The 22,869-nt window shown below is 40.6% G+C and overlaps 1 long non-coding RNA gene and 1 pseudogene across 1 annotated transcript; one reads left to right on the top strand and one right to left on the bottom strand.

Moving 5' to 3' along the window:
- Positions 1-1,265: 1,265 nt before the first annotated feature.
- On the bottom strand, positions 1,266-1,866 carry LOC121152590. The gene is made up of 2 exons (XR_005883285.1): positions 1,820-1,866; positions 1,266-1,315 (listed from the first exon to the last, which is right to left on the bottom strand). It is a non-coding gene; the product is annotated as an uncharacterized LOC121152590 (long non-coding RNA).
- Positions 1,867-14,416: 12,550 nt separating this feature from the next.
- On the top strand, positions 14,417-16,665 carry LOC121152591 (annotated as a pseudogene).
- The last annotated feature ends 6,204 nt before the right edge of the window (positions 16,666-22,869 follow it).

Here is a 22,869-nt window from a genome sequence, read left to right as displayed (position 1 = left end):
CTCAGTCAGCATGACAAGATGTACACTTGTAAGCAATCTTTTGAACACAATAGGAAAGAAAAAACTTTCAGCAGGAAGATATTCCTTAAGTGTGAGAAAATTTGTATCAATCACCCATGCAATTGCCCTATGATTGTAGGAGAAACAATTCAAATCGTCAAGAAAATGTTCCATAGCAATCCTTATGTTGGCAAGCATCAACAAACACACTCAGGAAAGAAACTCCATGAACTTTTCAAGAGTGAGAAATGTCCTATTTATAAAAGAGATTGCAAAATTAATCACATAATACAAACAGCAAAAAGTCACTATATATGTGGCTGCTGCAAACAGTCTTTTAGCTGTAATTCTAGATTTACCACCAAACAGAGAAGTGATATAGCAGAAAATTTCCATGTGTGCAATAAATGTCAAAAAAACATTTATGAGAAGTCGGAATGCACTAGAGATAAGATTCTTCCCAATGAGGAGAAACCACATGAATGTAATGACCTTGTAAAAGCCTTTAGTGCTCAATCAGGTCTCCTTACACATCAGAGAATTCACACTGGGAGAAAACCTTATAAGTGTAGTGAGTGTGGAAAAGCCTTTTGCAAACCATCAGTTCTCATTAAACATCGGAGAATCCACACAGGGGAAAAACCTTATAAGTGTAGTGAGTGTGGAAAAGCTTTTGGTCGGAAGTCACACCTAATCAGGCATCAGAGAATTCACACAGGGGAAAAACCTTATAAATGTAGTGAGTGTGGAAAAGCTTTTGGTCGGAAGTCAAACCTAATCAGGCATCAGAGAATTCACACAGGGGAAAAACCTTATGAATGTATTGAGTGTGGGAAAGCATTTTGCCAGCAGTCTGATCTCATTAAACATAAGAGAATTCACACAGGGGAAAAACCTTATAAATGTAGTGAGTGTGGAAAAGCTTTTTGCCAGCAGTCTGTTCTCATTAAACATAAGAGAATTCACACAGGGGAAAAACCTTATAAGTGTAGTGAGTGTGGAAAATCCTTTTGCTGGAATTATGGTCTCATTGTGCATCAGAGAATTCACACATGGGAAAAACCTTATAAATGTAGTGAGTGTGGAAAAGCTTTTTTCCAGCAGTCTGGTCTCATTAAACATAAGAGAATTCACACAGGGGAAAAACCTTATAAATGTAGTGAGTGTGGGAAAGCTTTTTGTCGAAAGTCATCCCAAATTACACATCAGAGAATTCACACAGGGGAAAAACCTTATAAATGTATTGAGTGTGGAAAAACTTTTTGTCAGAAGTCATACCTAATCATTCATCAGAGAATTCACACAGGGGAAAAACCTTATAAGTGTAGTGAGTGTGGAAAAGCCTTTTTCCAGCAGTCTGATCTCATTAAACATAAGAGAATTCACACAGGGGAAAAACCTTATAAATGTAGTCAGTGTGGAAAAGCTTTTTGCCAGCAGACTGGTCTCATTAAACATCAGAGAATTCACACAGGGGAAAAACCTTATAAATGTAGTGAGTGTGGAAAAGCTTTTTTCCAGCAGTCTGGTCTCATTAAACATAAGAGAATTCACACAGGGGAAAAACCTTATAAATGTAGTGAGTGTGGGAAAGCTTTTTGTCGAAAGTCATCCCAAATTACACATCAGAGAATCCACACAGGGGAAAAACTTTATAAATGTATTGAGTGTGGAAAAACTTTTTGTCAGAAGTCACACCTAATCATTCATCAGAGAATTCACACAGGGGAAAAACCTTATAAGTGTAGTGAGTGTGGAAAAGCCTTTTTCCAGCAGTCTGATCTCATTAAACATAAGAGAATTCACACAGGGGAAAAACCTTATAAATGTAGTGAGTGTGGAAAAGCTTTTTGTCGAAAGTCATCCCAAATTACACATCAGAGAATTCACACAGGGGAAAAACCTTATAAATGTATTGAGTGTGGAAAAACTTTTTGTCAGAAGTCTGGTCTCATTAATCATAAGAGAATTCACACAGGGGAAAAACCTTATAAATGTAGTGAGTGTGGGAAAGCTTTTTGTAAGAAGTCATCCCAAATTAGACATCAGAGAATCCACACAGGGGAAAAACCGTATGAATGTATTGAGTGTGGGAAAGCATTTTGCCATAAAAAAGACCTAAACAATCATCACAGAGTTCACACAAGGGAAAAACTTTTTTCAGTATGATGAGTATGGAAAATCTTTTTGCTAGCAGACAGTTATTGTATAATCTAAGTCACATGACTGACGAAGTGTTGAAAAACTCATAGAAAAAAACAATGATTGCAATAGAAATCAAAAAACTGACATGGGTTTGCAGTTCTGTAACATATCCACAGGAAGGCGTAAAAAATATCCTATTGACTAAAAGAAAAATTATTATCCTGAAGTCAATCCTCTGCAGATCTTGTGAAGTGCAGAAAAACAATGGCATGTAAACAAAAACAGTAGCTTCAACAAAGCTGCTGTCACAGTCAAATCTTATAAAATCCAAAACAGGTATTAGTAAGATTACAGATAGAACCCATTATTAAATTGCAGTAAGATGTGGAAAACACTTTGAAAATCTCAGCAATTGCCAAATAATAAACATGAGGTGTGTCACATTTTAGAACAAGGCTATGTTTTGCTAAAATATTTGAGATGGAATCTGTGCTTGATCTCATTTTGTTGTAAATAAGTTCTGCTTTCACATTTTAATTTTGAAAATAAATATTCTCCATATAACACTTGTTTTGAGTTTCATATAGAATTTATGCAGTTATCTAGAATAGCTTTTTTTATAGTGTTAATTTGCCAATATTCTATTGCAGATTAATATGAACTCAAAAATATCAATTGATGCATGTGGGAATTGTAATGCTAATCACCCTGTTTTGCAGGACTGATGTTTTGTTCAGAGCGAGGAGGGAGTCATTTGTGACTTCTGGCAAATTGGATCACTTTTCGCCCTTGTCTAATCATTATATACTTTTAGAGTTATATGCAAATGTCATAAAAATTGTTTGGCATCAAGTTTGGGGATGTGGTAATTGCCACTGGATTTTAAATATCAGCTGCCATAACTACTGCTCATGGTCACACTGATTTCATGCACAATGGCTTCCCAAAGCAAATTTCTTGCCAATGGATGCCAGCCTATGCCTAAACTCTTTCAACTATGTCGATGAACATCAGATGCAGCCCTATGGCATAGTAGGGTAAGTTTCTGGTTACCCTACTGTGGTAACCTAGGGCACCACTGGTTCATGTCCTAGCTGATTCACTTCTGATCTAACTCCTGTCTTCTGGCTTCACACCAGCTCAACTACTGTTGTTGCAATCACTTGGGATTTGAATCATTGGAATAAAGATGCCTCTCTGCTTCGGTCTTTATTATAATTCCATGTACAAATGAATTAAAAATGTTAATTTAAGTGTGGGCATCGTGACTTATGTTGAGGTAAATCAAATATTTAGTATTAAGCACATTGGCATGGTCCCATCTATGACAGCCTTGACTGTTTTTATTGCTTACTATTTTGAGGCATGACCCTATCAGGTTCCAAAATGCTGAACATCGAGTACAAGAGAGGCATCTTTTTCTGTAGAATGTATCATGTAACATATTATCAATGCCTTAAATTAGATAATGAGGTTTGTGTACTTCTGAGTGATTTCCACCAGCCTTCTTATATGAGTCCCTAGCTGTGATCCCTCTGATATTGATACTGACCGGATACTGGCCAAGGTCTTCCCTAGGAACACACTTCAGAAACTACATTGCAGTGAAATTTATTTAATGTTTTGCAGTTCCCTTTTTCAAACATTCCCAATCACTCTGATAGCATTCTAATGTCCTTTGATTTTTTTTTTATTGCCTCCTAGGAAGGTGGAATAGAATATATGAAGGGATTTGTGAGGGTTGAGATAAAATAGTGATTATGTATTCGGGTTATAGATCCTGCTTTAATAACCATGGGTTGGAACAAGTTTCAAAAGTAATGGATCCACTTTCTGTATCTTTCCATCCCCTGTATAGGAGCAACAGAGACTTACTCTAAATCTCCCTATTTTGTCTTTTTTTCATGTGCAATTGCTGTTATCTAATTTTTCAAACTATTTCTATGTCATAAAACATTATTGGTTTTGTTCTTGAGTGTAATATTTAAGAAGGTATTAAGTAAGTTAAAAGCTAAAAAAAATTTTTTTTTTTTAATTTGGAAAGTCAGATATACAGAGAGAAGGAGAAACAGAGAGAAAGTCTTCCATTTGCTGCTTCACTCCCCACATGGCCACAACATCTGGCCAGGGCTGAGCAATGCAAAGTCCAGAGCCAGGAGCTTCTTTTGGGTCTCCTGTGAGGGTGCAGGATACCAAAGCCTTGGGCCATCCGTGGCTGCTTTTCCTGGACACAAGCAGGGAGCTGGTAGGGAAGTGGAGCAGGAGGGATACAAATTGGAACCCATATGGGATCCCAGTATGAAACACGAGGACTTTAGCCACTTGACTACTGTGCTGGGCCCATAAGATAAAAAAATCTCCCTGTTTTTTCACTTAATTCCTCCAAACATCAATAATTTTTAAAATAATTATAGATAAAACTCAATATTTTTATCTTTTCATCTTAATTTAGATATGTTGGATTATTTTTAATGTTTTATTTGAAAGACAGATTGACAGGAGGGGCAGAGACATCCTCCATCCATCAGTTCACTCTCCAGATGGCTGCCATGGCCATAGCTGATTCAGTTGAAAACAAGAAGCCCCCTCCAGCTTTCCCATGTGTGTACAGTGGCCTAAAAATTGCAGCCATCTCCTTCTTACCTAGGCCATAAGTAGGGAGTTAAACATGAAATGTAGCAGGTTGGATTCCAATTGTCATAAGATGCTGGACTGCAGGCAGAGTATTAGCGTGCTAGACCATCACTGACACTCCCTGTTTTTTTAAATGTAAAATGAAAAATCCAAAAAGAGTGGAGAGAGAAGTGTAAATGATGCCACATGCTTGAGAATGTCATAAGTATTGAATACTGAGGTATGAGAGATGTGTTCTGTCTAAATAGTAATAGGTAGTAATTTGATAAAGGAGATATACTATAGAGTAAATAAAATAGAATCAGTATAGAACAAACAACTGAAAGATTATTAGAGTGCTTTTTCAAGGTTTATGAAAGATGAATCCTACATGGAATTAGATTTACCATGATTAGAAAAAGAACATTCTTGATATTATCTAAAAATCGATTATAACCAACAAAGGCATACATCAATGAAGCTAGAATTTACATACCATAGAGTTAAGCATGTTTTCATGTTAATAGTTTATAAAAAGTTTTGTTTGTTTTCAGAATCTTTTTAAAAATTCTTTAAATGACTTTCCTAATGCATTTTTATTTGTTTTGTGTTGAATTTAATTACACCTGTTCAACATGTAATCAATTCTTACCCAGTTTTTTATCTCTGTTTCTTCTAATATATTTAAATTCTCCCAAGTAAAGAGAAGGTGTCATGTAATAGATATTTTATACAAGGATTTTCTTAGGTTTTTCAACTGTTTTATTGAGCAATGAATTTGTACATTTTTGGTTATGTTTCAAGTATTCTCTTCTATATTGAGTTTTATTTGCTTAGGGAAAGCTGAGCTCTAAAAGAGTTGTAAAATCATTCAATTATTTTACCTTAAATCTGTGATTAAACTGATCCATAGGATAAGCATTTTAAATGAAATAAATTGTTATGCATATTTTGTTGAAAAGTAGCCCAAATGAGGTAACATAGTCAAGTTTATGCCAGAAACTATTTTTAAGGTCAGTGAGTAAATATGTACTAAATGTGTACTGCTCACTCATATAAGCACTCAGACATATAAAGAATGCTTTAGAACTTGACTAATTTTTTTTCTGCAAGTTTGGTTAAAATTTGATGAGATCAGAGAAATAACATTCAAGGTTACAGTAGGCAGAGAGGAAAATGCACAAGAAAGATGTCTTTACTTTTATCTTGTACCCACAGTGACAGAGAGTGACCCTCTCCATTGCCTGGCTTCTCATGAGCCTGGGAAGGGCAGTGGTTACATGAAACCACTCTCCAATCCCAGATGAGTGTGAGTACCGGAGACCAGCTCCAACTGACTTAAGAGCTTGTAAAGGATGCATGGATCAATGAGACAATAAAAAGAGATGAGATGTGGACCACTATGGTGTGATGCTCATAATGGACAACTCAGAAAAGTTGCCTTCTTTGTTTATACACAAATCATCACAAGCTTTTGCATAACATGCCATTGTTTTATTTTAACTTTATTGTAAAAGAATGATTATAAAATCAATCCTAAAAGCCTTATCATTATTTTACTTCAGAGAAAATATTTTCAGCAAGCTAGTACTCATTCAAACCCTCACTGACCTGGCTAAAGCCAGGAACTCCACGGTGGCAGCACATACGGTTACATAGTGACAAGTGGTTTACTTATATTCAAAATCAATTTTCACTAAACACAAACTAACTAATATTGCTTAAAATATCAAGAGTACAGAGTTAAAAGATCATAAATGAAAGAAATTTATAAAAGCATATAACATATATTCTTTTTCATTGATGTTGTTAGGCTGCTTCCTGACGTTTTTTTCTTTGCCTTTTTTTTTTTATTGTTTCCTTCGTATATCTGATGTAAAATGGGACTTTAAGGGAGAAGCCCCACCCAATCTTCCACCCTTCCCAGGTCCTGGATATAGGGCATGCTCCGAGGGTCGTGCTCAAGTGGTTTTGATAGTTCAACAGTTCTGAATTGCTGCCAATCTTGCCACTCCAAGCATGATGAGGTCGTGGAAGAATCCATTGACTGACATAGTCCATCATAGAATCTCAATTTGCCCAGTTTTTCATTGCCAACATATAGCTGAGGTGGTTGATTGACTAGTTCTGTCCTCTGTCTTTTCATTGTTATTAAATCCTCTAATCAATCATTTATTAATTGCCACCACTTCACCTAGTGTTGATTCAATTGTTTTTTGTTCTTTTGTTAAAGGACTGTGAAAGGGATCAGAGCAACTCAGACAATCCACAGAGGGCCTTTGCAGGAAACTTTCTTTTACTTTTATATACCGTTTTCTTTCTCTAAATTTGAATGCCAACATAAGTTAGAAGTTTTTATAAACTTTTCCCCCCTAAATATAAGTGCCAGTATAAGGTAGACATTTTAAGCTGTGGGGGGGGGGAGAGGGTTCACATTTGTCTCCCTTTAGAAGATGCCCCATATAGTTTCTGCTTTCTGCAGTGAGAAACCAAAATGAGAAATCATATCATGTGTTGTAACAGTTCGAGGCAAATGGTAAACAAACTCTTTGTACCTTCATGGTTGCCATCTGTCCCAAGATGTTATCAAGCTGTTTCTTATGGAAAACATTACTTATATCAGGGCAAGTTTAGGACAATGGTGGACACATGACAGGATGTTCGGAGACATTGTGAGATCAATTTTACTATTGTATACTTTTAGCTGTGTGTCATTGTCTTATGTTGGTAAAGATGTTTTTATCATAACATGATTGATCAGTTTGAGGTGTTATACCAGTTACTGGTATCATTTCACATTTGTAGAAAAATAGCAACAACACCCTCAAGAGAATTCTATGAAACTTCAGAGAGGTGATTAAGTGTCCATACAATGGGGTGAGGCAGCAATGAGATGACCAGATACATTCTGCCAGGCCTTGCCACACAGCCAGAAACTCCTCATAGCCTTACTAACCGATGAGGAGTACTCATCACACTCCCATGCCATCTGACCCAATTGCATGGCTCCCCAAATGTGGGTAAAACTTTGGGAAGGGTATATGATTGACCCGTAGGCAAGCTGTATTATATTGGGAGGAAGAGAGATGGCCTCCAATTAGTGTGCCTAAGCTTGCTATCTGCCTGTGTCTTTTCATTCCCTCCTGAGATTTTCAACTGCTGTTCATATAAGTTGTTCAAAGATATGGTTTCATTTAATCTCTTGCAGCTGCTTCTTGCTTATTAGAGATTTAGACCTTACAAGTCCTGGGTTCAGAAATCTCTCCATATATAATGAATTCATGCCACAAACCACATGAAGTGTGGCTGTTATTGGTGGCTATGATCACCATATCATCTTAGTCACTCTAATAAGCTACTGACCTTACTCTGTCATTTAAAGTGGCATCCAAGAACCTCAACTGGTTTGCACAGTGGCACAACCTGTAGTGTGTTTTCCAATGCCAAGACACACACCGAATTCTTTGGTCCTTGAGACTAGAGATTTTCTGTTCCTTCTAGGACATTTCCAGAGGTGCAGTTTGGTGCAAAGTGATGCAGTCTGGCAAGGACCCATAAAGTCCTTGAATTTCCATCTTCAAGACCAGTGCTTCTGCATGCTGCAGTTACAACCTAGTACTTCTGAGGCCTCAGCCTGGCCCCTTCCAGCCTACAAATATAAGTAATCAGTATATGGTTAGCCTAGAACTTCAACGCAAGCATTAAGCCTGCCTGCTCGCAGACTGGTGCTTTGGTGTGCCATGGGTTTGGCCTGGCTAAGCCCCAGCAACAGGCTCTTGCCTACCCACTGTCATCATTTTGGGAAACTGTGTACACCACCTCCCTATTACTTCTGAGGCCTCTTGATATACCCACTCTAAGATTGTTGTCTCAGTACAGATCCAGCCATTTTCTAGAGTGCCAGCATTAAGCCCCTGGCTGGCAGCTCTCAGACTGACATGGTATCAACCATAAGTGCAGCCTGCCTAGAACACAAGAGTCAGACCCCTGGCTATCCACTATGGTGGAAAGATATTATTAAGCCTGTCAATTATCCATGATTATTTTAGACAGAGTATCTACATACTTGGACACTTGCAGTAGAGGCTGTTGTTAAGTGTAGGAAAAATTATCTAAATCCATGGTACACTTTTTTTGTTTGATTGTTTAAGATTAGTGTCAGCTTCCAGAGAACAGCAACTTCCAGATAGAATCATGAAGTTAGTGAAACTTGTCTGCCTTAAGGTGCCACAGCCTTAACATAGAAAAAGTGATGGTTATAGTTGACTTTTTGCCTTTTGAGGAGGAATTTGAGATCTTCAACTGACTTGCTTGAATAGGCACAACTCCAGCCCCAGGCCCTTCACTGTAGATTGGGACAAATACTTTAGCTTGTAGATTTCTGGCCTTAAGCACCTCCTGGGATGCTGGGCAGATTCAGGCTCTAGGTCATCATAAAGGCTCAACCAGGTAAAGGAGAGAAAGGAACAGGGACAAAGAAGAAAGGAGAAAGTTAAAAAAAAAAAAAAGCCTTAGGTTTTTCTTTTCTTTCTTTCTTTTCTTTTTTTTTTTTTTTTGATGTGGCATAGTTTTCTTTTTTTTTTTTATTGTTGCTAACATTGTATTATGTGATACAGTTTTATAGGCACTGGGGATTCCCCCCACCCCTCCCATACCCCTCCCCCCATGATGGATTCCTCCACCTTGCTGCATAACCACAGTTCAAGTTCAGTTGAGATTCGTTCCTTGCAAACACATATTTAGCATAAAGTCCAGCGTCTTATTGTCTAGATAAGTTCAGTGGCCTCTTGGGGAGACCTTCTCTGGTCTGAAGATAGGGCTAACAGAGTAAAGATCCGATCAGTTAAAAGCCCCATCAAAACCTCAGTATCAATATACAACATTATGGAATTAATTGACATAGTATTGAGTAAACAATATGTTAAAAATAATGCAAGTTCCATTCTTCGAAACATCTGGGTTGAGACAGTATCAATGACAGGTTCAAAAAAGCACCAACAACCAAACAAAAATTACAAGTTAAATCAAGGCAAACATGTGGTATCTAACCTTTTGGGATTCGCTCATTTCCCTTAGCATTATAGTTTCCAGTTGGGCCCATTTAGCCACAAAGAACTGCATTTTGTTTTTTTTTAATAGCTGAGTAGTATTCCATGGAGTAGATGAACCAAAGCTTTCTTATCCAATCTTCTGCTGATGGGCATTTCGGTTGCTTCCATGTTTTTGCAATTACTGATTGTGCTGCAATGAACATAGGGATGCATGTTGGTTTGTCGTAAAACAGGTGTTTTGGATATATTCCTAGGAGTGCTATTGCTGGGTCATATGGTATGCAGATTTTGAGTTGTTTGAGTGTTCTCCAGACTGATTTCCATAAAGGCTGTACCAATTTGCAGCTCCACCAGCAGTGGAGTAGGGTTCCCTTTTCCCCGCATCCTCGCCAGCAAGCGTCGTTGGTGTTCTTCTTTATGTGGGCCAATCTAACTGGTGTTAGGTGGTACCTCATTGATGTTTTAATTTGGATTTCCCTTATTGCCAGGGAGCTGGAACATTTTTTCATATGTTTGTTTGCCATTTGGACTTGTTCCTTTGTGAAATGCTTGCCCATTTCCCGTGCCCATTTCTTGAGTGGCTTGTTTGTTTTGGTTTTTTGGTTGTTTTGAAGTTCTTTGTATATCCTGGAAATTAGCCCCCTATCGCCTATATCAGTGTGCAAAGATCTTCTCCCACTCTGTGGGTTGCTTTTTTACTTTGTTGATTGTTTCCCTTGCTGTGCAGAAACTTCTTAGTTTGATGAGGTCCCATTTGTTTATTCTGTCCTCAACTGCTATTGCTTTTGGTGTCCTTCTTAGAAAGTCGGTACCTACTCCTAGGTCTTGCAGGGTATTTCCTACATTTTCTTGCAAGAGTTTGAAGGTTTCTGGATGTAGGTTTAGGTCTTTTATCCATGTAGATTGGATCTTAGTGTATGGTGATAGATGTGGGTCTATCTTGTTGTTTCTACAGGCTATCAGCCAGTTGTCCCAACAACATTTACTAAAGAGGCCTTCCCACTTGCTTGGACTGTCATTGGTCTTTTTGTCGAAGATTAATTGGCTGTATCTGTGTGGGTTCCCTTTTGGTGCTTCTATTCTATTCCATTGATCTTCCTTCCTGTCTTTGTGCCAGTACCAGGCTGTTTTGATAACCACTGCTCTATAGTATGTCCAGAGGTCCGGGATTGTGATTCCCCCTGCTAACTTCTTGTTTTTTTTAGGATGGTTCTAGCTATTCGTGGTTTTTTGTGTTTCCAGATGAACTTTTGAATCATTGTATCCAGTTCCATGAAGAATGTTTTGGGCAATTTGATTGGAATTGCGTTGAAAATGTATATAGCTTGTGGTAGTATAGACATTTTAATGATATTGATTTTGCCTATCCAGGAGCATGGGATATTATTTCATCTTTTGAGGTCTTGTTCAATTTCCTTTTTAAATAGTTTGTAGTTTTCTTCGAATAGGTGTCCTACGCTTTTGGTTAGATTTATTCCCAAATACTTCATACTTCTCTCTGCTATTTTGAATGGTATCCTGTTGGTTAGATCTTCTTCCATCTTGGTGTTATTTGCGTACACTATGGCTGTTGATTTTCGTTCATTAATTTTGTACCCTGCCACTCTGCCAAACTCTCGTATAAGTTCTAGTAGTTTCTGTATTGAGTCTCCTGGTTTTTCTATGTATAGGATTATGTCATCTGCATATAGTGAAAGCTTGACTTCTTCGTTTCCTATACGTATGCCTTTGATTTCTTTTTCTTGTCTTATGGCCTCTGCAAGTACCTCTAGGACTATGTTGAATAGCAGTGGTGATAGCGGGCATCCTTGTCTTGTTCCAGATCTCAATGGGAAGGGTTCTAGCTTTTCTCCATTCAGTATGATACTGGCGTTGGGTTTTTCATAAATTGCTTTGATTATGTTGTGGATTTTCCCATCTATGCCTACTTTGGCTAGAGTTTTTAGCATGAAGAGGTGTTGGATTTTGTCGAAAGCTTTTTCTGCATCTATTGAAACTATTATGTGGTTCTTGTTTTGCAGTTTTTGGATGTGGTTTACAACATTTATGGATTTCCAAATGTTGAACAATCCCTGCATTCCAGGGATGAATCCTACTTGATCCGGATGAATGATCTGTCTGATGATTTTTTGAATTCTATTGGCTAGGATTTTGTTGAGAATTTTAGCATCAATGTTCATCAGAGAAATAGGTCTGTAGTTTTCCTTCTCTGACGGTTCTCTGTCCGGTTTTGGGATTAAGGTGATGTTGGCTTCATAGAGTGAGTTTGGAAGGGTTGCTTCCTTCTCTATTGTTTTGAAGAGCTTGTAGAGGATTGGGGTTAGTTCTGTTCGGAATGTTTTGTAGAATTCTGTAGTGAAGCCATCTGGGCCTGGGCTTTTTTTCGTTGGGAGATCCTTGATGACTGTTTCAATCTCTACCTCGGTTATAGGTTTATTTAATTCTGTAGTTGCCTCCGGACTGAGTTTTGGTAAGTGGTGGGAGTCCAAGAACTTTTCTATTTCTTGGTGGTCCTCAAATTTGTGGGAGTACAGTTCTTTGTAGTAATTTCTAATTATTTTCTTAATGATTGCAGTGTCTGTTGTTATGTTGCCTTTGTCATCTTTAATGCTATTGATTCTCACTTTTTCTTGTTTTTTTTTTTGGTCAATCGGGCCAGTGGAGTGTCTATTTTGTTTATTTTCTCAAAAAACCAACTTTTTGATTTGTTGATTTTATGTATAGTTTTTTTGATTTCTATTTGGTTTATCTCCTCCCTTGTTTTGATGATTTCTTGTTTCCTATTGTGCGTGGGACTCTTCTGCTGCTGTTTTTCCAGATCCTGGAGGTGTGTGGTTAGTTCCTGTATTTGGCGTCTTTCTTGGGCCTTGACATGGGCTCCGATTGCAATGAATCTACCTCGTAGCACTGCTTTGGCGGTGTCCCACAAGTTTTGGAATGTTGTATCAGAGTTTTCATTGATTTCCATAAATTTTTTGATCTCATCTTTAATTTCTTCTCTGACCCATTGTTCGTTTAATAGCATATTGTTCAGTTTCCAAGAGTGCCTATACTTCCTGGGGAGTTTTGAGTTGTTGATTTCCAGTTTCATCCCATGGTGGTCTGAGAGGGTACATGGTATGATACTAATGTTTTGGAAGTTATTTAGATTCACTTTATGTCCTATCATGTGGTCGATTCTGGAGAAGGTTCCATGCACCGCTGAGAAGAATGTATAGTCTGTGGCCTTAGGATAAAAAGTTCTATATATGTCTACTAAGTCCAGTTGTTCTATTGTTTGTGTGAGCTCTGTTGTTTCTTTGTTGAGTTTTTGTTTCGTAGACTGGTCCATTGGTGTTAAAGGCGTGTTGAGATCGCCTACAAGAATTGTGCGGGTATCTATGTCTTCCCTTAAGTCTGTAAGTAATTGCTTTACGTAACTAGGTGCATTAAGATTTGTTGCATAAACATTAATGATGGTGATTGCTTCTTGATGGATCATTCCTTTCACCAGTATAAAATGGCCTTCCCTGTCTCTTTTGATGTTAGTTAGAATGAAATCTATCTCGTCTGAAATTAGGATAGCTACCCCAGCATTTTTTTCTCGTCTATTGGCGTGAAATATCTTTTTCCATCCCTTCACTTTCAGTTTCTTTGCATCCTTTCTGGTTAGATGTGTTTCTTGTAGGCAACAGATGGTTGGGTCTTGTTTGATGATCCATTCTATTAATCTCTGTCTTTTGATTGGTGAATTTAGACTATTTGTGTGAGAGTTAGAATTGAGAGGTTGCAATTTTGCCCTGCCATGCGATTGTGTTTTGTGTGTGTTGTTGTCTGTGTAATTGCCTTGTTTGTGCGGGCTTTAGTTTGGAGACCTTCTTATTTGCCAACTTTGTTTGTGGTTTGTCTCCTTTTTATCCGGGACTAGCGCATTTCTAAGGAGGCTTTGCAGAGCTGGTTTTGTGTAAACATATTCTTCTAGTTTTTCTTTGCTATTGAAGTATCTGATTTCATTCTCATGTACAAATGAGATCTTTGCTGGGTAGATTATTCTTGGTTGACAGTTGTTTTGTTTCAGGACTTGGAAGATCTTTGTCCATTCTTTCCTTGCTTGTAGGGTCTCTTCGGAGAAGTCAGCAGTGATTCTGATGGGTTTTCCCCTGTATGTAATCTTTTCTCTACTTCGTATTTGTCTCAGGATTCCTTCTTTGTCTTCATTGGAGTAGAACTTGAGCACCGTGTGTCTGGGTGAAGATCTCTTTGGATCATGTCTGTTGGGAGTTCTCTGTCCATCCTGTATGCGGGGTGGATTCGTGTTCCAAGTGTTTTGGAAGTTTTCCTGTATAATTTCGTCAAGCACTGCTTGCATTCCTGATTCTTTTTCTACTCCCTCGGGGAGGCCAATGATCCGAATATTCAATTTTCTAAGGTAATCCTTTATTTCTTGCATCATTTTATTAGTTTCGCTGAGGCTTGTCTCCAGCTGTTTAATTCACTGGGCACCTTCATTTTGTATGTCTTCTGTTTCAGAGATCCTTTCCTCTGCCGCATTTATTCTGTTGATCAGGCTTTCAATTATATGATCTTTGGCATCCAGTTTTGTTTTGATTTGTTGTATTTCAGCGATTATGCGGTTCCTGAAGTCTTCCCGCTTCGTGTCCACGTCTCTGATAAATTTTAGCACTATTTTTTAAAATTCCTTGTCTGGTAACACTTCCATGTCTTCACCTCACATCTCCGATATTAATAATGGCTTTTGGCCCTTGTTTGGTGGCGTGCTGGCTCTTTCATCTGGAGCACAACTTTTTCTGGTGGTTTTTCCCATTGCGTTGGTGTATTTTGGTGAGGCCAATGGACCCGTTTGTTGAGGGGTCGTTAGGTGCTTTCCTGTAGAGGTTGGAGCCTGCAGCTGTGGTGTTGCAGGGCGTGGTACTTTTCACGGCACCGTTGGTGCGTTCTCAAGGCCCGGGACTGTAGGGCACCACCTTGGGGGCCCTGTGGATTCCAGGCACACTCTGGGCACCTCTTCTACAGGTGTGACACCCCAGGGCGTGGAGGGATGGAGGCGCTCTCTGGGCGTGCCCCCTGCATGGGAATTCACAGGACGTAGAAGGTTTTATGTGCTTTCTCCCTGTGTTCTCCGTGTCAGGGACTGCAGGGTTTTTCAGAGCCCGCCTGGTGTGTCTCCCACACACGGGACTGTGGGTGAGGCACTTTCTGGGCGTGGCTCTTGTGCAGTGATTCCACCATTCGTGGTGTGTGGGTGTTCAGAGCCACCCCGGTGTGGCTCCCCCACACAGGCCCTTAGTGGAGGAGTGACCCAGGCTCCCTGTTAAAATGACTTCTCGGCGGTTTCGCACAGTGCCAGTGTGGCGCAGGAGTTTTCAGAGCTCTCCTGGTGGGTCGCCCACACTCAGAACTGCGGGGTGGGAGGCGAGGAGTGGGCAATTCACACTATGGGAGTGGCACCTGCGTGTCAGGGACACACAGCGCTACACTTCCCAGCTCAGAGCCCTCCTGACTCCTGCGCTGCGGAGGCGGTTGCTGCAGGCCGGACCGCCCAGCCCGCCCAGAGCGGCGTTCAGAGTCCTCCTGGTGCTGTCGCCCACCCACAGGGTATCAGGGTGTAGGGGATTCCAGACCCTCACCGGCAGCCTCTGCGCACTGAGATGCACTGGCCCACTCAGCGCAGGAATATCTGGGGCGCTTTCCCCCGTGTCTTCTCAGCCCCCAAGACCACTGTGCGCTGCTCCCAAGGCACAGACCTGGCAGTTTCAAGGCGCTTGCCCTGTATTCTCAGAGGCTGGAGCTTCTGCAGCCCCTGCAGGGGGAAGGGCAGAAGGAGCACCCCAGGGGGTTGGGATTTGCGCCCAGTCCCCGGAATGCAGAGGCTGTTAACCCTTCCCTGGCTCACCGAACCTCCGGGTGTTGCAGTCTGCTTCTGCTGCTGTTGAAGACCTCTGCCGGTGACGATCCCTCCCGGTTTCCTTGTCTCTGGGTCAGCTGCGTCTCCTGTCGGCCACTTTCAAAGGTGACTCAGCAGGTCTAGAGCTTGATGTCGGCTTCTCTACCTTTTGTTTTGTCTTGTTCTCGTTGTTCTTCCGAGTTGTGTGGATGTTTTTGGCTCCACACTGTCCAGGGAACTTCACGCACCTCTCCCTGTGGTTTTTTGCTGTTCCTCTTTGCTGCTTCTGTAGCACTCTATCCCTCTCTCACTGGACGCTCCCTCACAGCCTTCCTCCTATGTGGAGGTCAGCCGTGTGGCCTACGTCTCCTTTGGGCCTCATGCCGGGAAGCTGGTCGCGATTGTAGATGTCATTGATCAGAACAGGGCTTTGGTGGATGGGCCCTGCACGCGGGTCAGAAGGCAGGCCATGCCTTTCAAATGCATGAAGCTGATGGATTTTATCCTCAAGTTCCCATACAGTGCCCACCAGAAGTATGTCTGGAAGGCCTGGGAGAAGGCTGATATCAATGCAAAATGGGCAGCCACGAGATGGCCAAGAAGATTGAAGCCAGAGAAAGGAAAGCAAAGATGACTGATTTTGACCGCTTTAAAGTCATGAAGGCAAAGAAGATGAGAAACAGAATAATCAAGAATGAAGTTAAGAAGCTTCAAGGGCAGCTCTGCTGAAAGCTTCTCCTAAAAAAGCACCTGTTGCTAAGGGGGCTGTGGCGGCCGCTGCTAAGGCTCCAGCAAAGAAGGTGGCCACTGCAGGCAAGAAGGCGGCGGCCCCGAAGGCCCTGCCCCATAAGGTGGTGGCCCCGAAAACAGCTGCACCTGCCAAGGCCCAGAAGGGCCAGAAGGCGTCTGCTCCAAAGGCATCAGGCAAGAAAGTGTGAGAGCTGTTGGAAAGTAATAAAGCACCTCTTTGACCAAAAAAAAAAAAAAAAGAATTTGTTTATTTGAAAGTCAGGTTTACAGAGAGGAGAGACAGAGAAAGATCTTCCATCCACTGGTTCACTCCCCAAGTGACCACAATGGCTGGAGCTGAGCCAATTCATAGCCACGATCCAGGAGCTTCTGGGTATCTTCTGCAGGTGCAGCGTCCTAATGACTGTCTTTGACTGTTTCTCCAGGCCACAAACAGGGAGATGGAAGGGAAATGGAGCAATTGGGTTAGGAACAAGCACTGATATGGGATTGTCATGCAAGTGGGGTACTTAAGCCACTAAGCTACTGTGCCAGGCCCAAGCAGTAGTTTTCATTTCGAAAATTGTAGAGAGAAGAATTAAAAATGATGAATTCCATATGTCAAGTTGATGTAGTAATTCCCAATGTCAGTGTTTCTCCCAACTTCATTGAGCCACATATAAAGTGAAGATTGGAATATAATTAAACAATCATATGTAATAGTGCAGACACAGTAACTTCTATTAAGTTTAGAAAGGACGTGAGATGTGGAAATACAGATAAGGCATACAGGAAATAAAAGTAATAAATGGATATGGAAACTTTCCACTATCAGTTGTTAGTACTCAAAACAGAATGCTCTCAACACTGGTTTCACTGATTTTTTTTTTCTTGTAAGCCTGGGCACAGGTCTGAAAGCATAGCAATTATGTCCCTGTATAGACAATTAATTTTGTACTAGAGAAATGCATAATGGCTTGCTGGGAAGTGGAAAAATTGTAGAGTCATATAGCTTGATGTTCTATTTATGATTTTTGCAGCAGACACATTTTTTTTCAGGCTGTATAACATTTTTATTAACCATACAGCCTTATTCCTGAGCTCCAAGGAAAATCATTAATTGATAGGAACATTTGGGTGTAGCCAGGCTCATGTTACTGGAATGGATGTCACTGCACATCTGAGTGTTTTCAAGGGTGGAATCTTCAGAAATAAGATGAGCATGGGTGAATCACTCACTGGGAATGATAGGAGACACTGTGCAGGATGCTTCAATTATGTATCAGGTGGTAGGATTTTTTTTTTCTCAGAATTTGAGATCCATGTCTATTACATGGGTCAGTAATACCTATTTGGGACATAGTGCAAAATCAAGTAAGCACAGGGTTTTATGCCCATACTACATTCCAGTGTATACACATACTGAAAAAGAAGTATTCGCAGTTACAGCATGAAATTTGAAAATACAGCCAATCTTGTGCTGTTATAAATGCTAGTGATTCACTGGAGTGTCATACTGTTCATCAATAACAATGAGATGCTTATGGTGTGACAAACATCACTATGTGGCCTAAGATATGCAGGAGGCATTTCCTTAATAAGACCCCCAAAATTTATTCTTGTAGATTGTGGTCCCCAAAGCTGCCAGGGCAGGGGGAATAGCTTGTGAGAGATTATCCCTGGATCTCTGCCTGCTACCTGCTGGGAGTGATTCATGGCTTACCTTCCCATGACCTGATGCACAGCTTCCAAGTGTGCATGAAGAACATAATTTGTGACATGATTTGGAGGGTTTAAGGGATAGACATGCCTTTTAGCCAACTACAGTGTCATTGTTGGGTGGGAGGACTGCCAGAGACAACCCTTTTGCCTAATCTATATTACTTTTACTAGCTTTACAGTAAACAGACTGCTCACCAGACTGTCCCCAGTGGTTCTTTGGCTAAGGACCACTATCACCTCAGCCCTATGTGATCTTGGGGCCTGCTGGCAGGAAATTCATTCAAAAATATCTGGTTTCAGAGAGTTGTGAGGTGCTATTTAGAGCCAGATGCCTGATCCTGTGTTTAGTGTCATCACTCAGAGACAAATACTAATAGGCAGCACCTGAGATATAATTGGTGTCCACAGAAGAAACAAAGCCTCCTGGATGAAGTGTCTTGTATTTTGTCTGGTTGGTGGGGGAAGGTGGTAAATGCAGAGGTAAGAATGTTCACAACCCCTGCAGTTACATCTCCAAGCCAGCACTAATCACTGAGAACTGGCAAGCTGACTGTAGCAGTTACATTATGTAAACCAGCAGGTGGTTACATTATGTAAGCCAGCAGGTGGCATGCATGCATGAACGTCTGTGTCTGTGCACACAAGGGTGCCTGTTTGAATGTGTCCATGCACTTGTGCATGTGTGTGCTTGAAACTTGAGCTATGAACATTTGTCAGGGTTGGCCTAAAGAAAAAAAGTGAGCAGTATTGAGGGAATGGGGTTGTGTGCAGCTCCACTGCATTACTATGTGAAATCACAGCCACTGAGAAACTAGAGGTGGGGAAATGTTGTGACATCATGATTAAAATTCCAAAACAGTGCCATAGAGCAGAGCAAATCTTGCTTGCAATCTCCTCCCCCAAGTAGACCCAGGACTTTGGGATAGGCATGTAGGTGAGTGGCCTCTAAGGTTCTCATACACAGCTCTACCCCACCGCATGATACATGAACATGTGAGTTCCTCTCCACACTGAACTCTGCTACTGTTCCCTGATGACATCTAGTTAGAGCTAACTTATGATACTGTGGTTATGTGTCAATCTATCTTTGCTTCTTTGTGGGGTATGTGTTTTTACAGGGTTAGGTTGTTCCAGGGTTGAACTGGGACCCTAGGGCTAGAGTGTGGACCTGTCTGGTTGTGTGCTTTTCTAGCTAGCATAGGCTGCTCAGAGCTGCTGAGAACATAAACCTTTCTAGGCAGTCAATCCAGAATCCATGTGTTTGCTTCAGTTCTTTGGGAGATCTGAAATCACTCAGCATGACATTATGCTGCAGAGATGCCACATTCTTTCACCTCTCTAGCCTTTTCTCTCATCTCCTTGGCCCTGCCCCAGTTCCTCCAGTAGCACTACTGGAGCCTAGAATTGGAGGACTGAGGGCTGGCACCTGAGTGGCCTGGAGAAGAGGAGCTTGGAGATTGGATCCTCTTGCATGGTAAGACTTTTAAAGACTTTATCAGGTCCTTTTGAATTATAGAGCCCAGGGCTACGTTAGTGGTATGTCAGATAGGGCTGAGAACTTCTTGGAGGACATGTGGATAAGCTCTGTGCTCCCATTCCCTGCTGCTGACTGCTCCACAAAGGTCCTATGGGCAGGAGGTGATGACAGTAGTGATCAGAAAGATAGGTACAGATTCTGCTTCTCTCAAAAGACAGGTAGTCAAGGAGTACTGGCTCTGACCAGCAGCAAGTGAGATGGAGAGCAGAAGTTGTTAGCTAGCTCCAATCTAAAGGAAATAAAGGAGTTTGTTTATTTGGCTTATCCTACACTGGGCTCACAAATCTGCCATGTGTTTTGTGAAAATAGAAACCCAGCAGCTGGGTCTTACTCTCTTACACTTCTCTGCACTGTTAGCTATTTGCCTGACTTTTACTAGCAAACTATGCTCTGTGGACACCTCTCTCACTCTTTCTCTTCCCTCACCCCATGCCTTGCTTCTCTCTACAATTAACCTTGAGTGCTAAGCACATTTCTAGCCTTGTTTTGGATGAAAATCCATGTTAGAGCAGTTTACGGCTGAGTTGTAGAAAGGGGGCCTTGTAAGGAAGAAGGGCTAAGGATGTCTCCCAGAGTATCTACATGGCAGAAGAGTGACACTGGTCAGGTCATTACTAGAAAGAAAGGACCCATAGGTGGTAAGAGTGGGTGGGGAGTGGCATGTCTGCTGGTCTGATGAACTTCTTAGGCATTTCAGCAACTTTGAAATCATCACTGGGGATCAAGGGCAAGAGCTTTTATCCTCATGTCTAGAAGAAACCTCTCCTCCTTTCCTGGCTTTTCAGACTTTCTCTGCTAACAGGAGCAAGCCTGTTACTTGTTCCTTCAGTGAATAGTTCATGGGAATTCAAGTTTCCTTTGACCGACCTACATGAAAGACTTCTGCAAGATCAAACTTTGTGAGACCAGGGGTTGCCAGGTGCTGTGACTGGCCAGATAGTACATTTTGTATGCTCTGTGGGCCATGCTGCCGGAGACCAGCTCCAGCTGACTGAGAGCTTGCAAAGGATGCGTGGATCGGCGAGATGATAGGAAGAGATAAGACACGGACCACTATGACTTGATGCTCATAATGAACAACTCAGAAAAGTTGCCTTCTTCATTTATACATAAATCATTACAAGTTTTTGCACAATGTCAAATTGTTTCATTTTTCATTACATCATGGTTATGAAAATGCAAGAAGCAATCCTAAAAAAATATTTTTCTATTTCAAAGAAAACATTCTTAACAAACCATTACTCATTGAAACCTGCGATCACCTGGCTAAAGCCAGGAACTCCACGGTTGGCAGCACATGCAGTTACATGTGACAAGTAGTTTACTTATACCCAAAATCAATTTTTACTAAACACAAACTAATATTGATTAAAATATTAAGAATACAGAATTAAAAGATCATAAATGAAAGGATTTTATAAAAGCATATAACATAAATTCTTCGCTAAATCTTATAATCAAATCATGCATTAATTACGGTCACCTTCATCTAGTGTTGATTCAATTGTTTTTTATTCTTTTGTTAAAGGGCAGTGAAAGGGATCAAGGCAGCTCAGCCAATCTACAAACAGAGGGCCTTTACAAGAAAGTTTCTTTCATCTATATAAACTGTTTTCTTTCCCTAAATATAAGTGCCAATATAAGATAAAGATTTTAAACCATTTTGAGGGGGTTCACATTTATTTCCTTATAAAAGATGCCCCATACACTTTTGCTTTTTGTGGTAAGAAACTAAAATGCGTCATATCATGTGTTGTAAGAGTTCAAGGTACATGGTAAAAAAACTCTTTGTACCTCCATGATTGCCATCTGTTGCAAGATATTATCAAGCCATTTCTTAAGGGAAACATTTCTTATACTAGGGCAAATTTCAGGACAAAATTTCAGGCACATAACAGGATGTTTGGAAACATAGTGGGCTCAATTGTACTATTGTATACTTTTAACTCTGTGTCATAGCCTTACGTTACTATAGGTGTTTTTATCATAACATGATATATCAATTTGAGGTGTCATACCAGTTACAGGAATCACTTCACATTAGCAGAAAAACAACAACAACCTCAGAAGAATTTTATGAAACATCAGAGAGGTGATTAAGTTCCATACAATGGGTGAGGCAGCAATGAGGTGACCAGAGACATTCTGCCGGGCCTTGCCTCGCAGCTAGAAACTCCTCGCAGCCTTGCTGAGGAGCAGTGCTCATTACACACCCATGCCATCCAACCCAACTGCATGGCTCCCCACACCATGCTGTGTCTTGCCACTGGGAGTCAGCTTTGCTTTGTACAGCATAAGGGACCATGAAGAATTCATGAGTCGATGAACATGGCTATACTCACTATAAGACTTTACTTATGGACTCTGAATTGTGGACTTCATATAAATTGCATCTGTTACAAAGGATTCTTTGGCTTTTCTAACCACTTGAAAACAAAAAAAAAAAAAATGTTTTTTTCGCTGTTGTGTCTAAGAAAATTTCTTGAGGTCTCTGGTGGTTTTGCATCCAGCCCAGAGTGAATTATGTAATGGTATTGATTTCAAGTCCCTTGATATGTAAGAGCTCATTTAATTGGAGATGTTACATAATGACTTTGGCTTCTGACTAGGTTTAAGAAATTAGCTTTATACCATCTGAAGAAGGAATAGAGGCAGAGGAGAGTGTTGTGGCTCATGAACTGACCTCAAGCCTGGCACAGCTGGAAAAGAATGGTGCTAACTGTGATGTAGCCTTTAAAAGCAAATAAAGCAAAACAAAAGCAATGAAGCAAAGCCTCACAGCAGTTGCAGGAACAATTAAAAAGATCAAAAAAGAAAATATGAAATTTGAACCTCATATCTATTTTAAATTAGATAAATCAAATGCACAACAGTCTGAAGCTCAGGACTTGCCCAACTACAGTCCTGTTCATTGTAGAGTTGGGTTGTTATAAAACTGAGAGCCAGGAGCTTCTTCCAGGCCTCCAACATGAGCACTGGGACCTAAGGCTGTGGGCCATCCTGCCCTATTTTTCCAGGACATAAGCAAAGAGCTGGATCAGTAGTGGAGCAACTGGACTCAAGCCACCACCCATATGGGATTCTATCACTATCAGGAAGAGGTTTAATTTGGTACACTACTATGTAAGCACCTCCATGGGCTTTTTTTCAAGACCTCTTTTAGCAGAGTAAGGGTTCACTGAATTCTT

This window comes from Ochotona curzoniae, unplaced genomic scaffold, assembly GCF_017591425.1.
Source record: "Ochotona curzoniae isolate NIBS_2020 unplaced genomic scaffold, NIBS_Ocur_1.0 contig_2490, whole genome shotgun sequence".
Taxonomy (NCBI): domain Eukaryota; kingdom Metazoa; phylum Chordata; class Mammalia; order Lagomorpha; family Ochotonidae; genus Ochotona; species Ochotona curzoniae.
The sequence above is the reverse complement of the archived record's forward strand: the minus strand, read 5'-3'. Positions and strand labels throughout refer to the sequence as shown.